The following is a 21,484-nucleotide window of genomic DNA, read 5'->3' as shown; positions in this document are numbered from 1 at the left end:
TTCAGTGAGCACACTTGCAGTGATGTTAGGGCTCAAATATACATTGGATACTGATCATTTTCGTTGAGCACACTTGCAATGATGTTAGGGCTTAAAGTTACATTGGATACTGATCCTTTTCAGTAAGAACACTTGCAATGATGTTAGGGCTTAAAGTTACATTGGATACTGATCCTTTTCAGTAAGAACACTTGCATTGATGTTAGGGCTTAAAGTTACATTGGATACTGATCCTTTTCAGTGAGCACACTTGCAATGATGTTAGAGCTTAAAGTTGCATTGGATACTGATTCTTTTCAGTGAGCACACTTGCAATGATGTTAGGGCTTAAAGTTACATTGGATACTGATCCTTTTCAGTAAGAACACTTGCAATGATGTTAGGGCTTAAAGTTACATTGGATACTGATCCTTTTCAGTAAGAACACTTGCATTGATGTTAGGGCTTAAAGTTACATTGGATACTGATCCTTTTCAGTGAGCACACTTGCAATGATGTTAGAGCTTAAAGTTGCATTGGATACTGATTCTTTTCAGTGAGCACACTTGCAATGATGTTAGGGCTTAAAGTTACATTGGATACTGATTCTTTTCAGTGAGCTCACTTGCAATGATGTTAGAGCTTAAAGTTGCATTGGATACTGATTCTTTTCAGTGAGCACAATTGCAATGATGTTAGGGCTTAAAGTTGCATTGGATACTGATTCTTTTCAGTGAGCACACTTGCAATAATGTTAGAGCTTAAAGTTGCATTGGATACTGATTCTTTTCAGTGAGCACACTTGCAATGATGTTAGGGCTTAAAGTTGCATTGGATACTGATTCTTTTCAGTGAGCACACTTGTAGTGATGTTAGGGCTTAAAGTTACATTGGATACTGATCCTTTTCAGTGAGCACACTTGCAATGATGTTAGGGCTTAAAGTTGCATTGGATACTGATCCTTTTCAGTGAGCACACTTGCAATGATGTTAGAGCTTAAAGTTGCATTGGATACTGATTCTTTTCAGTGAGCACACTTGCAATAATGTTAGGGCTCAAAGTTACATTGGATACTGATTCTTTTCAATGAGCACACTTGCAATAATGTTAGGGCTTAAAGTTACATTGGATACTGATTCTTTTCAGTGAGCACACTTGCAATTATGTTAGAGCTTAAAGTTGCATTGGATACTGATTCTTTTCAGTGAGCACACTTGCAATGATGTTAGAGCTTAAAGTTGCATTGGATACTGATTCTTTTCAGTGAGCACACTTGCAATGATGTTAGAGCTTAAAGTTGCATTGGATACTGATTCTTTTCAGTGAGCACACTTGCAATAATGTTAGGGCTTAAAGTTGCATTGGATACTGACTCTTTTCAGTGAGCACACTTGCAATGATGTTAGAGCTTAAAGTTGCATTGGATACTGATTCTTTTCAGTGAGCACACTTGCAATGATGTTAGGGCTCAAAGTTACATTGGATACTGATCCTTTTCAGTGAGCACACTTGCAATGATGTTAGGGCTCAAAGTTACATTGGATACTGATCCTTTTCAGTGAGCACACTTGCAATGATGTTAGGGCTTAAAGTTACATTGGATACTGATTCTTTTCAGTGAGCACACTTGCAATAATGTTAGGGCTTAAAGTTACATTGGATACTGATTCTTTTCAGTGAGCGCACTTGCAATAATGTTAGGGCTCAAAGTTACATTGGATACCGATTCTTTTCAGTGAGCACACTTGCATTGATGTTAGGGCTCAAAGTTACATTGGATACTGATTCTTTTCAGTGAGCACACTTGTAGTGATGTTAGGGCTTAAAGTTACATTGGATACTGATCCTTTTCAGTGAGCACACTTGCAATGATGTTAGAGCTTAAAGTTGCATTGGATACTGATCCTATGTTAAACCTCCAGAATTTGCCATTTTCAAGTTGTTCAGAGACAAATTCATCAATCAGGTTGCTAATACAGACATAGAAAGTCTTGTGGTTCTTTCTTTATGTGCATGTTTTCGTTAAAGATTGTTTTATTGCGCTTCAAAGAATTTATATTACCTGTTATGCATGTCATAAGATAAATAATAAAGTCTATCAGTTGTAATCCAGTATTGCTTCCAGTAAGGGGTGTGACAATTAATCAGAATAATCAAAGATTGGTCAGAAAAGTAAAATAACCAAAAGTTCAGTTAAGATATTCCATTATCAGACAGAAATGAATAAAGTTTTCCATTTTAATGATTAGTCTCTTGTCGCAAACAAAATGTTTCTGGAAAAATAAATTCTGTTCTGCGGTTAATATACCCTTCCTTCAATTGGCACCACCCAACTGCCAGCAACAAAGCAGATGACAAATGTGCCAGTAAACCATTCAGCTTTATGGAATACAAGCAACTTAAATATTTCCAAGTTTGTGAAATATATTTAACCAATTAAAATTGATGGTTTATTGATTAGGATTAACCAGTCATTAATCTTTAAATTTCAACCAATCTACAACATTACCTACAATGATGTCACCTTACAAATGGGACTGCTTTACCTAGGAATTTATATTGCCTTTACAAGAAATAATAGTTTCCAAGGGTATTGTGACAATGCCACCTGTCTTGATAAGTTGAATACTTACATTTGACCCTTTGTTTTTTTCATAGCTTGAAAAATGATTACAGGTTATTGAACCTTACTTACATTTGTATTGTATTGAAGGCATTGATGAGATGTGTTCGTTTAAAGAGGGATAAGTATGAAAATAATAGAATATAGGTAGACATCTTTTATTCTTTTTCAAGATATAGTGATATCAACTGTATTGGTTCATGCATAATCCAGGTAAGTGGAAGTTTGTAAAAAAAATACTTTGGCTTTTTTCCAAGCTGACTAAAGCATATTGTTTTTGATTTTTAAAAAGTACATGTTTAAAAATTAGTCTTGCTAGATGACTTAATTGTATTCAAGATGTATGTAAATTGTCATCATTTCAGTTTTAAATTTCATGTATTTAAGAAGACATTCAAGCAAAACACATCTTGGTCTGCCTAGTCCAAAAAAAAAAGCAGCTGATCTTTCTAACACTGTGGTGTTTCTGTGTTTCTTTAGTTGGAGCTTATGTAGTGGAGGATAACAGTGGTGTACAGTGCAGTAGAGAATCTGTTCAAAACTTGTACTTTTGTCTCTAAGAGTGACATAATGTCTGCTCCAGAGTTAGCTCCCATTATTGACTCTCTCTCTCTAGGCTCACAGCAGAGTTTTCATGACTCTGTTGAGGAAATTGGTTCTAGTGCTGCCTCATTTAAGAGTGGAAAGATAAGTAACAGCAGTTTTGTGGAACTACAGGGCTTAAGGAGATCTTTTGATTATAGAATGAGTGATTCCAACTTGAACATTGGTGTTGATTTAGAAGAAAATATGGACACAGAAGTTGAATTCTTGAACAGGAATAGGAGATTTACCAGAGAATTTAGTTTTTCAAATTATGATGTATCTGTCCGACATTTTCCCAGAAAAAGGTCAGAACATAATATGCTACCTGCTTGGAACAATTACGAAAGATCATCGTCAGAAGGGGAGATAATTCAAAGCAGATATCCTGCAGAAGAACAAGGTAATTATGCTGACGATAATCCAAGGTGTTTGTGTGATGACTGTCTACAAAACTCAGACAATGAGTGTGAATGTGAGAAATGCCTCATCTCAAAAGAGTCTGCTGACACAGGAATCTCTCCAGATCAGGAAGAGATAATTTCAGACTGTGAAGGTTGTTTAATTAATTTGGGTAATTATGAAACTTGTGATTGTGAAAAGTGTCAACGGTTACAAGATGAGGAAACAAGGTCAACCCCAAGTCTTCAGGGACATCATTGTAATGGTGAAGCTTGTCTTAATGATTCAGGTTACATGAACTGCCAGTGTGAAAAATGTCAATTGTCAAGGGAGGTAAATCGCACCCCATCACAACAGGAGATAATTTGTGAATGTGAAGCATGTATTCTGAATGCCTATAATCAAGACTATATTTGTGAATGTGAGGGTTGTCAACGTAAAATTCTTGATGTACATGACCTTGAACCTTTCCATGATGATGAACAAGATGAGGTGACAGAATTGACCTGTTATTGGGATGAGTCTGGGAAACCTGTCTGGACCTTTGATGCTGGAGAAGCAGTCAGTAATGAAGAAGATAACAGTTCTAGGAATTCCCCACAAGGACATTCAGTTCGTGGGGCACTTGCTTCCATTGGTGAAGAAACATTAAGTTCTAGTCAATCATGTAAGCGGTGTGGTTTGGGTAGAGGCAACATTAATGAAAATGGACTTTTCTATCCTATATTGGGTGAAAAGACAGATATTGGTAATGGGAGTGTTTCAGGTCAGTCTGAAATGTGCAATAGTTCTGGTTCATTCAAGCAGAGAGATGAAGTACACAGGTATCCACCACAGGGTATCAAATGGGGTACGAGTTCCAAACAATACAAAGCTGTTGACACGGAAGAGGAAGAGACAGTACAGGGCATGTGTGAGCATTGTGAAGAAGAGAGCAACACCTGTCAAGAATTGATGCCAACAAGCCACAGTAGGTTCATCCCAATTACAATTCAAGAAGAGGAGGAGGAAGAATTAGATGAGAATTGTGGGTGTGATACATGTATCAATCAGCATTCCACCATCCATACCCACAAGGCACCAGGGTATGCTATGAAAGTGACACATGCTAACACACACACACACTTTGTTATCACTACTTGACTTGGTAAATCTTAACTACCCTGACATACACCAGTGGGATATGCAATGATTTATCTATGCCTCTAAATTACACCTCATTTAATCAAAGTTTACACTTACACATGGAATAGCTTTGATTTATCACAGCAATTGTACCTGTTATTTCAGTTCTTAAGATCTGTATATACTGTATACGTTTATGACCTTAAATTCACGCTAGATAAATTTACATCTCCACCCATTTACACGGTATGCCTAGATTTCCTGTGATTTACAATGTTGTTACCAAACTGTCAGTTTTGGTGAACTGCTCTATCCTGCACTTTTCATTGGACATTTATTGAGCACAACGGCTTAAGTGTGAAATAAATCAAATATCCCAAAATATGTTCACTTGCTGTTGCATCTGTACAGATAACAAAGCCTTTATGTAAATAACCATGCATCAGCTACTGACCAGAATGACCTGGCAGTTAAACCTTTCTGTCAGAGAATCATAAAGGCTGTGTCCACTTTAAAAATAGGTATGGTTGTGCATCTATCAGTTGCATGAATTTTGTGTCAGAATGGCCTTCCTATGTCAAGTATTTACACTTACAATGTAGGTACATCATCATATATACTTGCATACTGCAAACAACAAAGATACTGATCTGTGATCACATAAATGTGCGTGCAGATCAGGGTCTGTGTTGTTCTTTGTATTGATTACTCCTAACAAACTGTACTGACCCAGATCTTCTGGCACATTATGCCAATCTGGATCTGTCTGGTTTGCAGTTGGACTTGTCCTATCAGCGAGTATATACAGTACCTGTTTTTAAGTTGGTGTGACCTTAATATCCAGTTCAAGCTACTGAGTATTGTAGTTAAAACTATTGATAATTATGCTGCTTTTCCAATTGTCATAAGAATTTTTCTCAAAATCTGTGCATTACACACATTGATATTATTGGGTTGTTTGTATTTTTGCGCTAAAGCATGCTCCAGTTTTGATGGAAATGATCTGACCATTCCACATAATCAAATATCTGATCACTAGTTTTGCATTTTGGTTCCTCCACTACCGTTTGACATTTTTTCTTGATAAACCTTTTATGGATTTGATATCTTGATTTCCCAAGAAGAACTACTATACAATATATAATGTGAGTAAGGAATTTTTGTCTTGTTGCATTCCATTTAAATGTTTGGTGAGGTCAGTAAAATATGTTGTATTAGTTTACTTGTCTATCTCACACATTGGTAAGTAGGAGGACGTTGCAGTTCATCCTTTTTCCTTTTTTTTTTTTTAAACAGCCATTACAGAATGGCTCATTGTCAATTTGAGTAAATGTATCATAGGAAACAGCCATTGCAGAATGGCTCATTGTCAGTTGAGTATCATAGGAATCTCTTTGTAATGGCAGTGAAGTTTAGGTGTGACACAATTACAACTTTGGCTGCAGTATTTAACATGTAAATAGCTAAGTTTCATTTGCTGCCTGTAAATGTTTATTTAATCAGTAACTCTGTAACAAGTATCCATGTGACTATCATTGATGCACGAACTAATTTTTCTAATTAAATTATATATTTCCTCATTTCATCTTCAGATAACTAAATAGTGTGTGTGATTTGGATTTTTAATATAGCTTTAACAATTTTTCAGTCACATTGATACGATGACTGCATTGTGGCAGTTTATAGTGATGTCTAGCACTAGGACATCATGCCGCAGACATGTATCATGATATCTCACCCAGGCACATTATCCTGACACCAGGCCGACCAGTCCTAACACTAACCTCTTAATGCTGAGTGACAAGTGAGGCAGCTGTTAGTACCATTTATATAAGTCTTTGGTATGACTCGGCTAGGGATCGAACCCACGACCTCCCGCATCCGAGGCGGACACTTTAACCACTTCAGTTAATGAGTCTGGGTTCAAGAACAAAGAATTTTGTACAACACTTTCATGTATCTGCTGTATATTTAGCATTTTACACAGATATAAGAAAATATTGTGTTACCACAATTTGCACTGTTGGAGCTTAATTTTTATGTAGAATATCAGAGATGGTTTTAATGCTCAACAGTTAAAACAGAAAGGAATCTTTTGGGTTCCTAGGAAATATTTTTGGCCATTCGATCATCAATCCTGTGTTAAGTTAAGATAGAGGCCATGCATGGTTTGCTGGCTGTATGTGCAAAAGATTGCCAGAGCATGACAGAAAAGTTTGAGGTTTCAGGCACTCAAAGTTTCTCCAGAGTATTACATCATATGCTTGAGTACAAGCTTGAGTATTCAAGTGTTTTCCTAGTACTATACCAAATGCTTGTCTCAGAGCATGAGTATGGAGTCTTCTTCCAGAGTGCTAGATCAAATGTTTGCATATTCATTTTTTTTCGTATGCAGTTTTGATAATGTGTCAAATTCATTTCAAGAATCACAGGGTCAGTAATGGCCTGGCCATCCTGGGTCAGCTGCCTTGCTGTATCATTAGGAAAATGCACTCAGCTCCCATTTACTTGGCATTAAATGGCTGTTTTCGTGTTAAAACTGTTGTTAAAAAAAAATAATTTGAAAAGCAAACATTTAGGAGCAAGTTAGTTTCAAAACAAGAAGAAAGTTTAGAAAGAAGAAAAACATCTCAAGTACATTTCATGTTCAGTTCATGTTGGAATACACCAATCGCATAATTGCATTTGTCAAAACCGCTGGATTACTGGCCTGATTACTGTATATGCTTGCTTGTAAGTTGAGCCCAACTGTAAACTGCATAGATCCAGAACTACCTTCAAATAGTATGCTGGCAGATACGGGTCTGTGAAATTTGGAGTAATCATTAGAACAAACATACACCCTGGTCTGCAGATGTATTATGCTAATGCAGGTCAGGGTCTTTGTTGTTTACAGTTTGACTTAACTTGGGAGTATATATGGTCTGTTACAAAGTTTGTTTCTGATGCTTTACCTTTTTTACCACTATTATAAACCTGACAAGTTCATCTTGGTCAGATTAAATGCATTAGTCATTCACTATAATAAATCTCAATATATAACAGTCCCTTGGATAAGGTTTGGATGGTCATTGATTCAATTTCACTATTTAGTAAAATATTTCAGAAGATGACCTCACCCATAAGATGGCATTATTTCATGTCTCCCATGAACATTGTTTGAGCAAGGCAGTTTTTTCAGCTGGCAGTTTAATTCTTTTTTCAACTTGAAATGTTCTTTCTATTCATGCATTGTGAAGAATCTTGAGGCTTCACTTGTCAAATATCGAAAAATTTGCTACAAAAACTTGCATGATCAAGAGCTTGGACGAATTATGTCTTGAATGACATCCATGCATATAAATGAAATGTTAATGCGTCTTAATAGCAGAACTTGTGATTACTCTGGAGGCCATGCATTTGGTAGATATTGACTAGATTTTCAATGTAACCTATCATCATCATCATTACTTCAAATGAGTTAGCATATGAACAATATCGACATGAAATAACAAGGAGATACTGCGTTTGATTTGGCAGATATTGTGAACACTTCAAAAGTCATGTTTTTATCAGAATTGGTATGTAAGTTTAGGGCAGAAAGATCCATGTATATATTAATGAAGATCCAGGGTGATCAGATGGCTGAGTGGTCTAAGGCACTCAGCTTTACAGATCATTCATATGTATCACTTATGTCCATGTGAGTTCAAGTTTTGGCTCAAGCAATATAGTTATGTGAGAAACTTTGCCAATACCTTCCTGAACATTGTAGGTTCTTCCCTGGGTTATTTTTCCAAATATACTGGTTGCAGCCTATCAGTTGCTAAAAAAATGGCATTGAACCTCACAACACAACATACACACATACACTGATGATGGGAATTGAAACTTCAGTCTTCAGTTAATGAGGACACTACCTTGACCACTGTGCAACAGCTGCTTCTGTGGTTAGGGATCTTAGTAGTTTCCAAATTATGATGCAAGGAGTAGCCCTATGGGGTGGGGACAAACATATTAATAATCATGCTGACTGCATAGTTTGGCTCTTCTATAATGCCACGTAAATGTAAGTACTTCAAGGGTAGGACTGTGAACAGTTTCTTGTTCCCAAGGGCATGGAGAAATGCAGAGGAGAATGCTGGTTGTATAAATGACTTGTCATTCTTATGCTGATCAAATGATCATAATATAAAACACTGACATCAGTTGACAACATAGGAATTATGTGCTCCAAGCTTTTCTTTCCCGTACACAATTTTTCAGGTAAGTGATGAAGTTCACATGGCTCGTTTGTTTCATTATGTCACAGCTCAACTGGAAGGCATTGATCTGGTCAAAATAAATCAGGCAAACATCTTATCTGTGGATACGATATGAAAAGCAGAGTTTAGTATTATATAAAATGTTACATAAATTAAAACTAGTTGAATAATTGACACTCAGGTGCTCTCATTTTGTGCGGTCAGATTGCGTTCAACTCCACTGACACTGTTTCCTTGGCTGTAGGCAAATTCATTTTCAAAGTAAAATCAAATCTTGACAGTATAAACGTGTCAAAATTAGTGTTCGTCCCTCCGTGGTCATCTTTGGGAAATGTGAGATCAGGTAGATATGTATATTAGCCTGGTGCAAAGGAATAATGATCAAGCAAAGCATCATTGTGGCCATACAAAAGTCATAGCAGGGTCAGACATGAATAACATAATCACTCTTCCCATTGTTGATGTCTTCTTTTATTGTAAGTAACAAATAAGGACAGGGTTTCCTTGAATATTGGGTAGGATCAGAAGTAATGCTTAGGCTTGTCATATAGTTGGAATAGAAATAGGGTCACCTAGATGGAATAGGAATGATTCAGCCAAAAGTACCATTGAGAATATAGAGCTATTGATTGACCCTTCTTTATGGCGACTGGCAGCATATATTCACTACTGTGTTGATGTGTCCTAAAACTACTACGTATCAGGATGATGTTCATTTTTAGCTTTAGTTCACTTTTCCCAGTTGTGTGTCATAAAATCAGAGACATGGTTTGGGGTACTTCAAATGTCCAGTTAAATTTATAGAATACACTGCTATGAATGCAAAATAGTTTTATGAGTGTTATATGATCCTGGAGATAAATACTTTGAAATTTGTCCTGTGCTGAGACCCAAGGTTCTTCTTCATTCCCTAGGCTTAACTGTCATGCATGACTTGGAATTTCACTATGAGACCTGTAGCCCAAAGGTGCTACCTCAATATCAGAATGGTAGACAGACAGATGTCATTATAGATGCAAGACCTCACAGATCGACTGTACATGTATCCCTGTTTGTTTCAAGTGATATGGTAATATATCGGTAGTTACCTGGTGTCAGACATGGCCTCCATTGAAGTAATTGATTTGATTTATCAGCACCGAGTTACTGTCCAGTTTGATGTCTAGAACTTTAAAAAAAATCCATGTAATATTTGTTGATTGAATGACAGTTAAATGTTGTTCACATTTATAATTAATGACATATATAAGTCATTGTTTCATAATTTGAAGTCACATCGTGACAAACAAATAGTTTTTACTAAATAATGCTTTATAAAGTGCAGGAAATATTGGGGCTTGGGATGATACTGTTTATTGTACAGAGAGTTTTGTTACCAAAATTTCAGTATTCTAATAATACAACATTTTTGCTGTTTTATTTGTTGTGCCACTGTCTGTCAGGAGCATTTCCCCTCATTTAATTTAACTTTTATGTACATTCACAGATTTTATTATCAAGACTGGGTTTGTCACGTATATATTGGGATGTGGGGGCACTTGAAATTAATTTGCTATACAGTAACCTCGTGACATCAATTGTAAGCACCGTTTCCAATAGTAATGTAATGTGTATAAAAGAAGATATAGAATGAGACGATCTAGTTTGGAACATCATATATTGATGAGGATTGATACTTAACAAACAAAAATTATAGAATTTTAGGCAGACTTCATTAATGTTGTAGAAGATTGAAGTGATAAACAGATATCAAAAATTTACATAATTTATGCCAGCTATTACCAACCAAAATATTTTGTATATAGTAATTTGTGTACTTTCCCCACATACATTTTTAAGAATGATAAAGCCAATTTCATAATTATGATGCTCTTATAAAATTCATAAAAAAATTTAGGGTACATCCTCCTTATTTAGACAACATTTGTTTGACAAAATTCCTTCATTATTTCATAATGCTGTAAAATTTTAAAATTTCAGTTTTTTTCTAAGATACAAAATAAACTAGAATTTAATCATTAAAAATATAACTCTTTGTGTTGAAATTTTTCACAGTTAATGCTTGATGGATAGGAGATCAATTTTTGTATGAAAAATATATATTTTCAAGGAAAGATATTCTATTTTGAGACTTTATGTGTTGTAGTAAAAGCCTTGTTGACTTCTGTGGTTATTGTCTGCTGTTGACATCAGTCAGGTAGACCATATTGTTCATCTTGGATGCAATAGACCATATTAGCTTTCATGTATAGAGATATCATTTGTTAGAACACTACAGAGTACTGGAATACCAGATGGAGCTACTGGTAATGATTAGCAAGTGTCATAGTCATCTCCTTTGTTTTTTGTGGTGTTTTCTTCGTACTAAAGAACTCTCATACCCTTCTACCTGTAAAGGTGTCTTAGATTAAAACAGTAAGGCAGTAGGTGAAAGACCAGTATTAAATTCCAATAATGTGAGTTGATTGCTGTGTTGGGGTGGAAAAAAATCTGTTGAATGCCCACACTTCTGCATGTTTAGCACACAAAAAAGGGGATAAAAACATTTAATGAGACCAAAATGGATGCTGTTTTTCCAAATCTGTCTTGAACGGAATCTCAGTTGATAAAGTGTTGGGGATTGACAAAGATAAATGTAAATACAGACAACAAACAGTGCAAAGTTTGTATTAAACTTTTAACCAGACTACACACACACACACACACACACACACATACACACAGCACTTGTTCAATTTAAGGTCCTTCACTATTACACAATTCCTGTTATGAGGCAGCAATGGTAATGGAATTAGTGGAATACTTCTGACTAATCTGTTGTCATCAAAACAGTTTTCTGGAAATTTGAACTGCAACTTAAACGCAGGGAATGCTCCAATACCACATAATTAATTCCCAACAAGCGGTGCATGTTTTTTGAAATTTTTCATAAACTGATTAAAGATCTACTGCCCTAATAGTTTCGACTCTTTTAAATGAAAGGAAAGATTTAATCAGTGCATTTTTTAGTCAGACCAACAATTATTTTTTTTGACGTTTAGTAGAAAGCATCACATTACAGGGATCATTTGACCTTCCATACAGCAAAGTTGAAGAATACAGTAACCAAAACATGCTAAAAAGAAAAACAAAACAGAAACTGAAAATGATGCAATCATTATAAAACTTGGGAGCTGCCTTTCCCTCAATCAACATTCTGTTTACCCTGGTTTATGGAGTTCTGTTTACCATCAAGCTATCACTGTCATAGACATGCTGGCAGGCTTAATTAGGACACTACACTATCATCTATAATGGTTGACAGGCTGAAGGTTCACCTATCAAGGTGGTGGAGAGTCACACATCACCTAGACATGACTTGCAGGGAATTGTGTTTGACATGCTATATTTTAATGTACATGTGTCATAGTATCCATTACGCACACTACCAATGCCCCAATGGCATGGTTGGTAGGGGGGAGAGTATGGATGAGAACAAATAGTTATTGAATTACTCATGAAGAATTCAGTCTGCAGTTAACTATTTTGGCTGCAAATAAGCTGGAAGTTAATAGAGTCCCATCATTTTAGCATTTAATTAGTTGTGTGTATGTCTGTGCATATATATATATATATATATATATATATATATATATATATATATATATACACACACACAGTGCGACCCCACTATAGCATGCTCCGTTATAACACGAATTTGGATATAATGCAATTGTAGCGTAGCTCTAAAAATTTCATATACATGTAGTTTTTTCATATACAATTTTTTCTTTCTTTCTTTCTTAAAAGTAAAAAAAGTAATGTGTGAAAAGTTTACTGAAAGCATATATGGTTTCGAAAAAGAGAGAATTCTAATTAAAAAAATCGTGCCATGGCTCCTGTAATATCATATATATGTATTTATCTCGTACACAAAAACATTTTTTTTTTCTTCGCAAAAGTACCAGAAATAGAAAGTAAAAAGTTTATTCGGGGATCACACTGGGTTTCACCAGTGTCGAAAATTGTGATTTATTTTCCTTACTTGCACCAAAATATACCATAATGTGTCTCTCCCCCCCCCCGCCCGGACATTGTTGGCAGTTTAAACTTGTATATATAACTTGGGTTTGGAGTGAAGAAATTCAGAGGCTTATGAAAGAAAGCCACAAACCTGAAATAAAATGCACTGGAATTTATATATTGTTAGATGAACAAATTCATTGTTCATATTGACTAACCACCTCAACAGTACATAGTTATATCATAATCCGCTTATTCTGACATTTGGCGTGAATAATATCTGCTCTAAGATCTCAGAATTTGTTGTTGTTTTTTTAATATTTCTGTTAGCAGAGATCAGCCGGATGAGGCACTATTTTATAATAGAATATCATCCGCATGCTAGTAATTAATATATTTATTTTCACTGACCTCGGTGTGTGGATAGTAAGTAAAATTCCTCTTCTTTTCGCTCATTGAATTAAATCCATCAGAACACTCATTTTCTATAGTAATCCTATCAGAACCGAACACCTGTGTATTCCTCATCTGTTGACCTATTTTCTAAAACAAAATTCTGACGCGTACAAGAATGGTAGTATCATTCCGCCACCAGAAATGTTATTAAAAAAATTACCCAAACAAAAATGGAGATCTCCTTGCTAGTCTATCTATGCTAGGTAAAATCGTCTAACTTTTGAAGCAGGAAAAGTAACTGCTACAATCGACCAAACGACAGCAATTCCTTTTGTTTTTAAAATGTACCCAGAAAAAATAGTTTTGCTGAAACTTTAAGAAGATTGGTCACCTTTGAAGCACCAATCTTTATGTATAAATAGTAAGCAAATGAGGGAAAAAATTGTTCTCAGTCGATGTTCTACAGTTATTTGATGTTGTCACTGCAATGAGAAACGTGCATATGTTTGGTCCTCCAAAGCTGTCCTTTACCAGTAACTTCAACAACACATGCACAGTTCTTCAGAGAAAGCCTACTACAATCTTCAATAAAAATAAATAACCTTTCATCAAAGTAAGTTAGCAAAAAAATAAAATAAAAGCAATGGAATCGGATTGATTGTTGCCTTAATCAAAGTGACAGGAACATGATTATTGTAATAAGGTTATTTTCTGCAGGAAAAAGAATGTAAAGTTACAGTTACTACCAATGGTGGCATAAAACGCCATGAAATTAATTGAAGATTAGGTGGTCTCTTGCAAAGATTTTGTTTAACTTTTTAATTTGTTCAAGTTTTCAATTTTCTATCAATAGCCTCCTACCCTGAGTAGCTTTGGCAAGAGGCTTCTGTCTCCAGTTGTCCAAAATCTAGTCCAGTCTAAATACATATACATATAGGATGTAAACAGCTACAGCCATGTGCCACTTGCAACAAGTGCAGTGAATTGTTAAGTGACAATCGGATATAAATCAAAACACTCTCATTTGATGTAATATATACACGTACATGTTATTTGTGTTTCCCAATAGGATGTGAGACATATATGAAGTTTTTATCATGTGATCGATACTTGAATTCATGAATTTATTATACACAAGTATAGTACTTAATGGATTATGGATTGTACTACACAAATGTAAGCTGTTTATATGCAAGTGTTTTTTTTAGGCTAACTTGCCTTCATTTAATCAAAATCGTGTATTTTTGCTCACGCTTTTATTAACCCCTGCCAACCATAATTTAGGAAAATGCATCATTTTGATCAGTTAACTGACTTGGTTGGTTATAACACGGTTCAGTCTATAGCACAGTCAGGTTCTACGGACCCCAACTACCGTGTTATAGTGGGATAATGCTATATATATATATATGTATATATATTACAGTTCATTGGCTAGTGGCCATACATTGCAATCTAAATACCCATTGCAAATTCAAATGTTCTTAGAACATATAGAAAGCCAAAGATAAACTGCATTCATTCATTCAGAGATGAAAGATGCCCATATATACAGGCATTTAATGCATTCTTCTTATATAACATTGTATTTGCCCTTATAAAATACACTTAAATGACTTGCTAGAAATGCATTAATACCCACAGGGTAGTAGCAGTTTGGGGGATTACAGATTGTGTCAACAGCCCATTTTGTACAGATTGCGTGAGCAGCCACTTTTGTATAGACGATGCTTTTTTGAAATTAAATATGGGAACAATGCTTAAACTAGAAAAACCTTTAAATAACTAATCATGTTGGCATAATGGGCTTTCAGATTTATACGAATGATTCCAATCTGCCATCAGAAATGGCTTCTGCTGCTAAAAATAGAAAACTTTTAACTTCATTACTGCTCAGCAGTATTTGATGAAATATAGCAGAAACTGGTCTAGCTTGAATTTTTCCAGATTCATGCAAATGATGTGTGTGTGTATATATATATATATATATATATATATATATATATATATATATATATATATATATATATATATATATATAACCAAACTCAGTAGAACCTGAACACCATGACAGCCATGTGTCATGAAAAAGTTTTTCATTTATGAACAAATGATACTGATGTGCCACTAAATATATACAAAAATACAAAACTTATAACATTTGTTCTCATAATATATGCAATCAACATCACTAGAATAAACCTTTACTGACCAAAGTCTCCTGAGCAACTCATAATTCTTGCATTTGGCTGCTGGGCTAATATCAGTTTGGTAAATGATTTCAGGTACACTTCAAGGATTCTTGTTTGTTTTTTAAGGTAATGAATGCAATATATATCTCTCTTTTTAAATAACTTCTTAGTAATGTTGTCAGGACTGCACCAGTCTAAGCTGTACATATTTTTTTGTGATTACCGAATCCTGTTTTTTTTAAATCATATATGGGCTAGGCTCTGTCCTAGGGTTTATGTGTCCCGATATTTCACCGAAATCAGACCAAGCATGTAATTCATATAATACATATTATTCTGTGATGTATTTGGTTACAGTTGTATGTTTTCCTGCTTTTATTTTTTTATTTCAGCCTACATTTTCATCAGCATGGTTCATTATACCAGTTGTTAGTGAATTGAGTCCACCAAACTTTGGGATGGGGTGTGGGTAGTGGGGTAAAATAGCTTGGCTTAAAGGTCAGAATCATGGGTCTTAAATGTCTGTTTTAAGGAATTATCAGCCATAACTGCACAGTTTGCTAGGTTTAAAGTCAGAATTATGAGTTTTGGATGTCTGTTTTAAGGAAATATCAGATAGGTCTAGGATGTCTGTTTTAAGAAATTATCAGCCCCTACTGCACAGTATGCTTGGTTATGACCATAATGTGCTTTCTCGGAATCTGTGTTGTTCTGATCAAAAATGGTTGCTAATAGGAAAAATTCCATTTAGCATTAAATAATACATTATAGAGGTAAATTAAGATTTATGCTGCTGGTTAAAAATAAATTTTAAAGATGTTTCCATTTAGTCACAATAATTAGTTTCTTCACATGTATGTTATTCTGCAAACCTCATTTCAAGGAATTGGCTGTTAAAATGCCAAAAAAGTCACTGCTTTCTTTGAACCTATTACCCCTGTGCATGTTGTGTATATTAGTACCATTTTAGGGGCACCCCGGGTAACAGAGTGTTTTAAGGTGTTCTCTTTTACAGATCACTGACATCTCACCTCCATCTGAATTGGTTTGAGTATTGGGCTCAGCCAACATGGGTGTGTTTTTAAGCTTGGCCCTCAGAGCTTCCTGTCGGTTGGTGTTTCTTCCTGGGGTTTTCCTTTACCAGATAATGGCCACCATGTTTGGCCTATCATGTGCTGAAAAATGGTGTTAGTCCCACAACAACAATATTACTGATTAACTTGGCATATTAATTTTGTCTTGAAAAAAAACAAACAGTTGTTTCATGTGTTTTACTGGTCATTAACTGATTGGAGTTATAATTCCCAACATAGAAAAAGCTGCAATAATTGCTCATGTAAATGGATTAATTTAGGTAGCTGCCTGTAAGCATTGTTGAAATCAGTAAACATGTAAATGAACATGCATTTGGCTGTCATTGATGCAGGAAGTGCCTGTTCTGATTAAATGATACATTTCCACATCTGTTCTTAAGAGGATTTTTTAGTAGGATTTTTCAGTTCTTTTTTTTAATTATATATCTACAACTTTCACATCAAATGTGGCTTTGCTCTGAAAAAGATGTTGATGAGAATAGGTTATTGCACAGTACATAACATTACACAATAGGTTATTGCACAGTACATAACATTACACAATAGGTTATTGCACAGTACATAACATTACACAATAGGTTATTGCACAGTACACAACATTACACAATAGGTGATTGCACAGTACATAACATTACACAATAGGTTATTGCACAGTACATAACATTACACATTTAGTTTAATTTACTTATAATTCTGATACAGATGCATTATTTACTCTTTCTGGTAATTAACATCTTTGTTAACAGAATCTTTGATTAGCAATATTTTATTTTAAAGAAACACCATTTCAAGTTTGCAGATCACTTTATAGTTTCTTGTCATTGTAAGACCTATAAAAATATCTTATGTGAATATATGATTCCATTATCAGTGCTATTTATTATTTATATAATAATAAATATATTTAGCAAAGACATATCTTTCGAACTGAGTTTTGTCTTAATAAGAGCTAAAAGATGTGAAGTTGATCAAACATTTCAATATGTGGGATATATGGTATGCACATTGTGATAGTTGTCAGGTGTTCATCAAGTCTGATAAGTAGATAAGGAAAAGGTGGACTTTCTAATCATGTTGATTAAATGGCATTTCATTTATTCGAAACCATATATGCTTTCAGACATTTTGTTAAACATTGCACCTAAAACAGAGACAAAGGAAGTTATTTCTTGCTGTATATACCGTCATGTGATGGGAGCACCTTTTGACATTGTCCATGTTTCCTTATTATGATGATTTTAACCTCAGTTCAAACAAATTATGTTTTGTATGAGTTTATGGGATGGCATGTTATCCTTCATATATGAATCCCAAATTTTGGCACAAGTTTCTTATTGTTAAACCTATGAAACTGCTTGGAAGTTTGAAATGGAACTGTATACTTACGTTCATCCTGTGGTATTGTAGGTCCGAAATGAAGTCCGTGCTGCTTAGACATTTAACATTTAATCTTGTTTTTCTTACTCCTCCTCAAATTATGGATGGTCACACCAGCTTGTGAGTTTACTAAAAAGACTTGACCACTCTATGACCGCTCCGGTGGTTGAGCGTCCGCCTCGGATGAAGGAGGTCATGGGTTCAGTCCCCGGTCGAGTCATACCAAAGACTAAAAAAATGGTACTAACAGCTGCCTCACTTGGCGCTCAGCATTAAGAGGTTAGTGTTAGGACTGGTTGGCCTGGTGTCAGGATAATGTGACTGGTTGGGACATCATGCTACACCTCTGCGGCATGATGCCCCAGTGCTAGACATCACTATAAACTGCCACACTGCAGACATCGTGGCAATATGACTGAAAAATTGTTAAAGCTATGTTAAAAATCCAAATCACACACACACACACACAATTTACCACTATGTTGGCCTAAGTGGTTAGAACATCTGCTTTGGAAGCATAAGGTCATGGGTCCCAAAAAAGACCTGACCACACTATATGACTGCTCCGGTGGCCTAGTGGTTGAGCGTCCGCCTCAGATGCGGGAGGTCATGGGTTTGATCTCTGGTTGAGTCATACCAAAGACTTATAAAAATTTTATTCACAGATGCCTCACTAGGCATGAGATCGGTCTGTTACAGTGGCCATCTTGAACATCTTGTAAATGCTGCTACTCCTGAATGGATGGTCATATTAGCATGTAGTTTCCTTCAAAAGGCTCCATGTCACATCTAGCAGGTCCAGAATGAGAAAGGTACCACGTCGATGTCCACTATGGCCATCACAGCACCCATCTTTAAAGCGTTGTTTTTGCTATTCCTCTTTAAGCGACATCATTGTCAACAAGGAATTTGTTTTAGAAGACTTCTCATGAAGTTTATTTGGTCCAGTGTCAATGAAAATGATGCTAATTTAGATGTCCAATATGTCCTCCTTTGCAGTCATCTTGAAATTATTATTATCACTGCTCCTCTTGAATCAAAACTCATATTGATATCGTAGGGTTTTCACATTAAGACTTCTCGAAATGTCTAATTGGTTTGAAATGAAAATAATGCTGTTTGACATCGAATATGACTGCTACAACAGCCATTCATACATCCAGTATACCAGCACAGCACCTGATTTGAAAATCTCAAAAATATCGGAGATAGTTTCAACACTCATCATTTAACATTAAGAAATGGGAAGATGACGACTGAATGGATGTGGAGACATTCCCTCACATCTGCTGTGTGGTCTAGTCACCTCGGTCCCTGACCGGTTTTGTTACTATCGTATCTCATATCGTATTGTTCTGGTTGATTTCATTTTTTCCACTGATTGTCCAACATTCTGATTCCTACCATCCACATCAGTGTAACAAAACATTTAGTCAAGTATTAAGAATGAGATGAATCTCAGTTGGACTTTGAGAAACATGCTTCCAATCTCGTTTTGTTTCTGTCAAAGAAGAGGCCATCTGACTATGGCTTTTACAGAAGCTTTTCACAAAGCAAGCCATATGGATCCTTCAGAACTACTAAAACCAATTCAGAAAGTTTTGAAAAATAGCAATGTAATACTGGCTATCTTCACATATGATAATGATAATTACTTTCTCAAAGATGCAGTTAAAACTCTCAGACCAATTGTCAAACTGCTCTAATATAGATTTTCCAAGATCAAACAATATTTGCAGAGGATTGGTTCTAAACTTAATAACCCACTAATAAAAGCTTCATTTTCTAGCAAACATCCAGGCCTAATGGGTAAAATGATGGCATATAAGATTCTGAGACCATTAATTGCAGTTTCTGTATGAAAATGGATAAATCTAAAATTATTTGAAGCTCATTTATGAATCTAATTAGCACAGAAGTTAAAACCAAAACAAACCAGTAAACATTTGAATTTCACATGATGAGCCCTTCATGGGTTCTATATAGAGCAAGACAAAGTGGTAATAATATTGACTACATTTTACAACTTTCAATTACATTTTTGGTGAAATTCTTGTTTTACCTTCCTAAATTGATTTACTGTAGACATTATATTTGATGAATGTGTTTATTGAATGCCACAGATGATGCCAAATGGTCAGTGGACTGAACGTTTAGAGTTCAAGGTCATGACATTAACTACCAGGGAAACATTATCATTTCTACTCTCTTTTTATTTGTTTCACCATTTAATAATGTTTAATTGCCTGACTTACCTGTTGAGGAACTGTAAAGGAGAGATCAGCATAAAGGTCTTTAAAATATAATACTTCATACTCAGTTGTAAAGTCAAAATGAATATTATCTTTTATTATTGTCAAGGAAGAAAAGGACATCTTGAATTCAAGGTGTGTGTATGTATGTGTGTGTGTGTGTGTATATACATGTGTGTGTGTGTATATATATATATATATATATATATATTGTGTATGTCGAAAGTCTGCATTACATAAACATGTTAGATTCAGCTCTGATAAAAAGTCTGTAATGACTTAACATCCATATGTATATCCAATACAGCTACTTGGCAAATATAGTATTTGTAAAGAAGGACACCCTATTATGCAGAAGTTTCAAGTTACCAGACCACAGCCTAGATTGTGTTCAGTTTTAACATAACAGAAAATTTTTTGCCTGAGCTTGATATTTTAGTCGCAACATTTAGCATAAAATTAAAAAATATTTTTGGATAATCAGATAACACACTTTAAAGGACAGGGATTGACATCTTTCTTTAAGTGGGAGTTCAGGCATTTTATTTTACAGTACATGTATTTGTGTTCATATGTGAATAAATTTAAAATTATTCCTATGCCACCAGTTTAATATTGACATCCATTTGAATGCCATTTTCATAAAATGATCCCATGGTTATGTGGCTTCATGCAGTCTAGCAGTCAAGAACACTGTCTACAAATGGTATGGTACATTAGAAGATTGACATCACGAGGAATTGTGGGGAATATTTTTCTTCTGTTGAATTAAAATATTTAATTATGTCTTTCTGATGTTAGTATAATAGTTTTTGTTCATAATTAAGAATGAAGTAGAAGATTATGAAACGTAAATTTTATTGAAATAACATGCACCTGAATTCATGTAAACACAAGAAAGTGTACACACACAGACAGACAGACAGACAGTCAGACACATTCACAGAGAATGCCACCAAACCAATGAGCAATGAGTCAGATTTACATAGCTATTTCATATTAATGGGGTTTGGTGAGTAGGTTGTATTAACATTCCTTGTTAAAATCTGCAGTTGCTTAGATGTTCATGAAGGTCCTAATTACAGCGGGTGGGTGGTACTTAAATTCATTATCTGAAATATTCTGTCACATAATACCAGTATATATATATATATATATATATATATATATATATATATATATATAATGAACCATGTGCTGGTCATAATATCACAC

The 21,484-nt window shown here is 35.0% G+C and overlaps 1 protein-coding gene across 2 annotated transcripts in view; it reads left to right on the top strand.

The window, feature by feature from the left end:
* The window catches only part of LOC149794490 (unconventional myosin-Va-like), a 232,575-nt gene that overhangs the window by 167,867 nt on the left and 43,224 nt on the right, over positions 1–21,484 (top strand). The window lies entirely within an intron of this gene.

The sequence above is a fragment of the Sinohyriopsis cumingii genome, chromosome 8 (assembly GCF_028554795.1).
Source record: "Sinohyriopsis cumingii isolate HCF-2022 chromosome 8, ASM2855479v2, whole genome shotgun sequence".
NCBI lineage: Eukaryota > Metazoa > Mollusca > Bivalvia > Unionida > Unionidae > Sinohyriopsis > Sinohyriopsis cumingii.
Note: the sequence above shows the minus strand (reverse complement) of the source record. Positions and strands in the feature narration are given on the sequence as shown.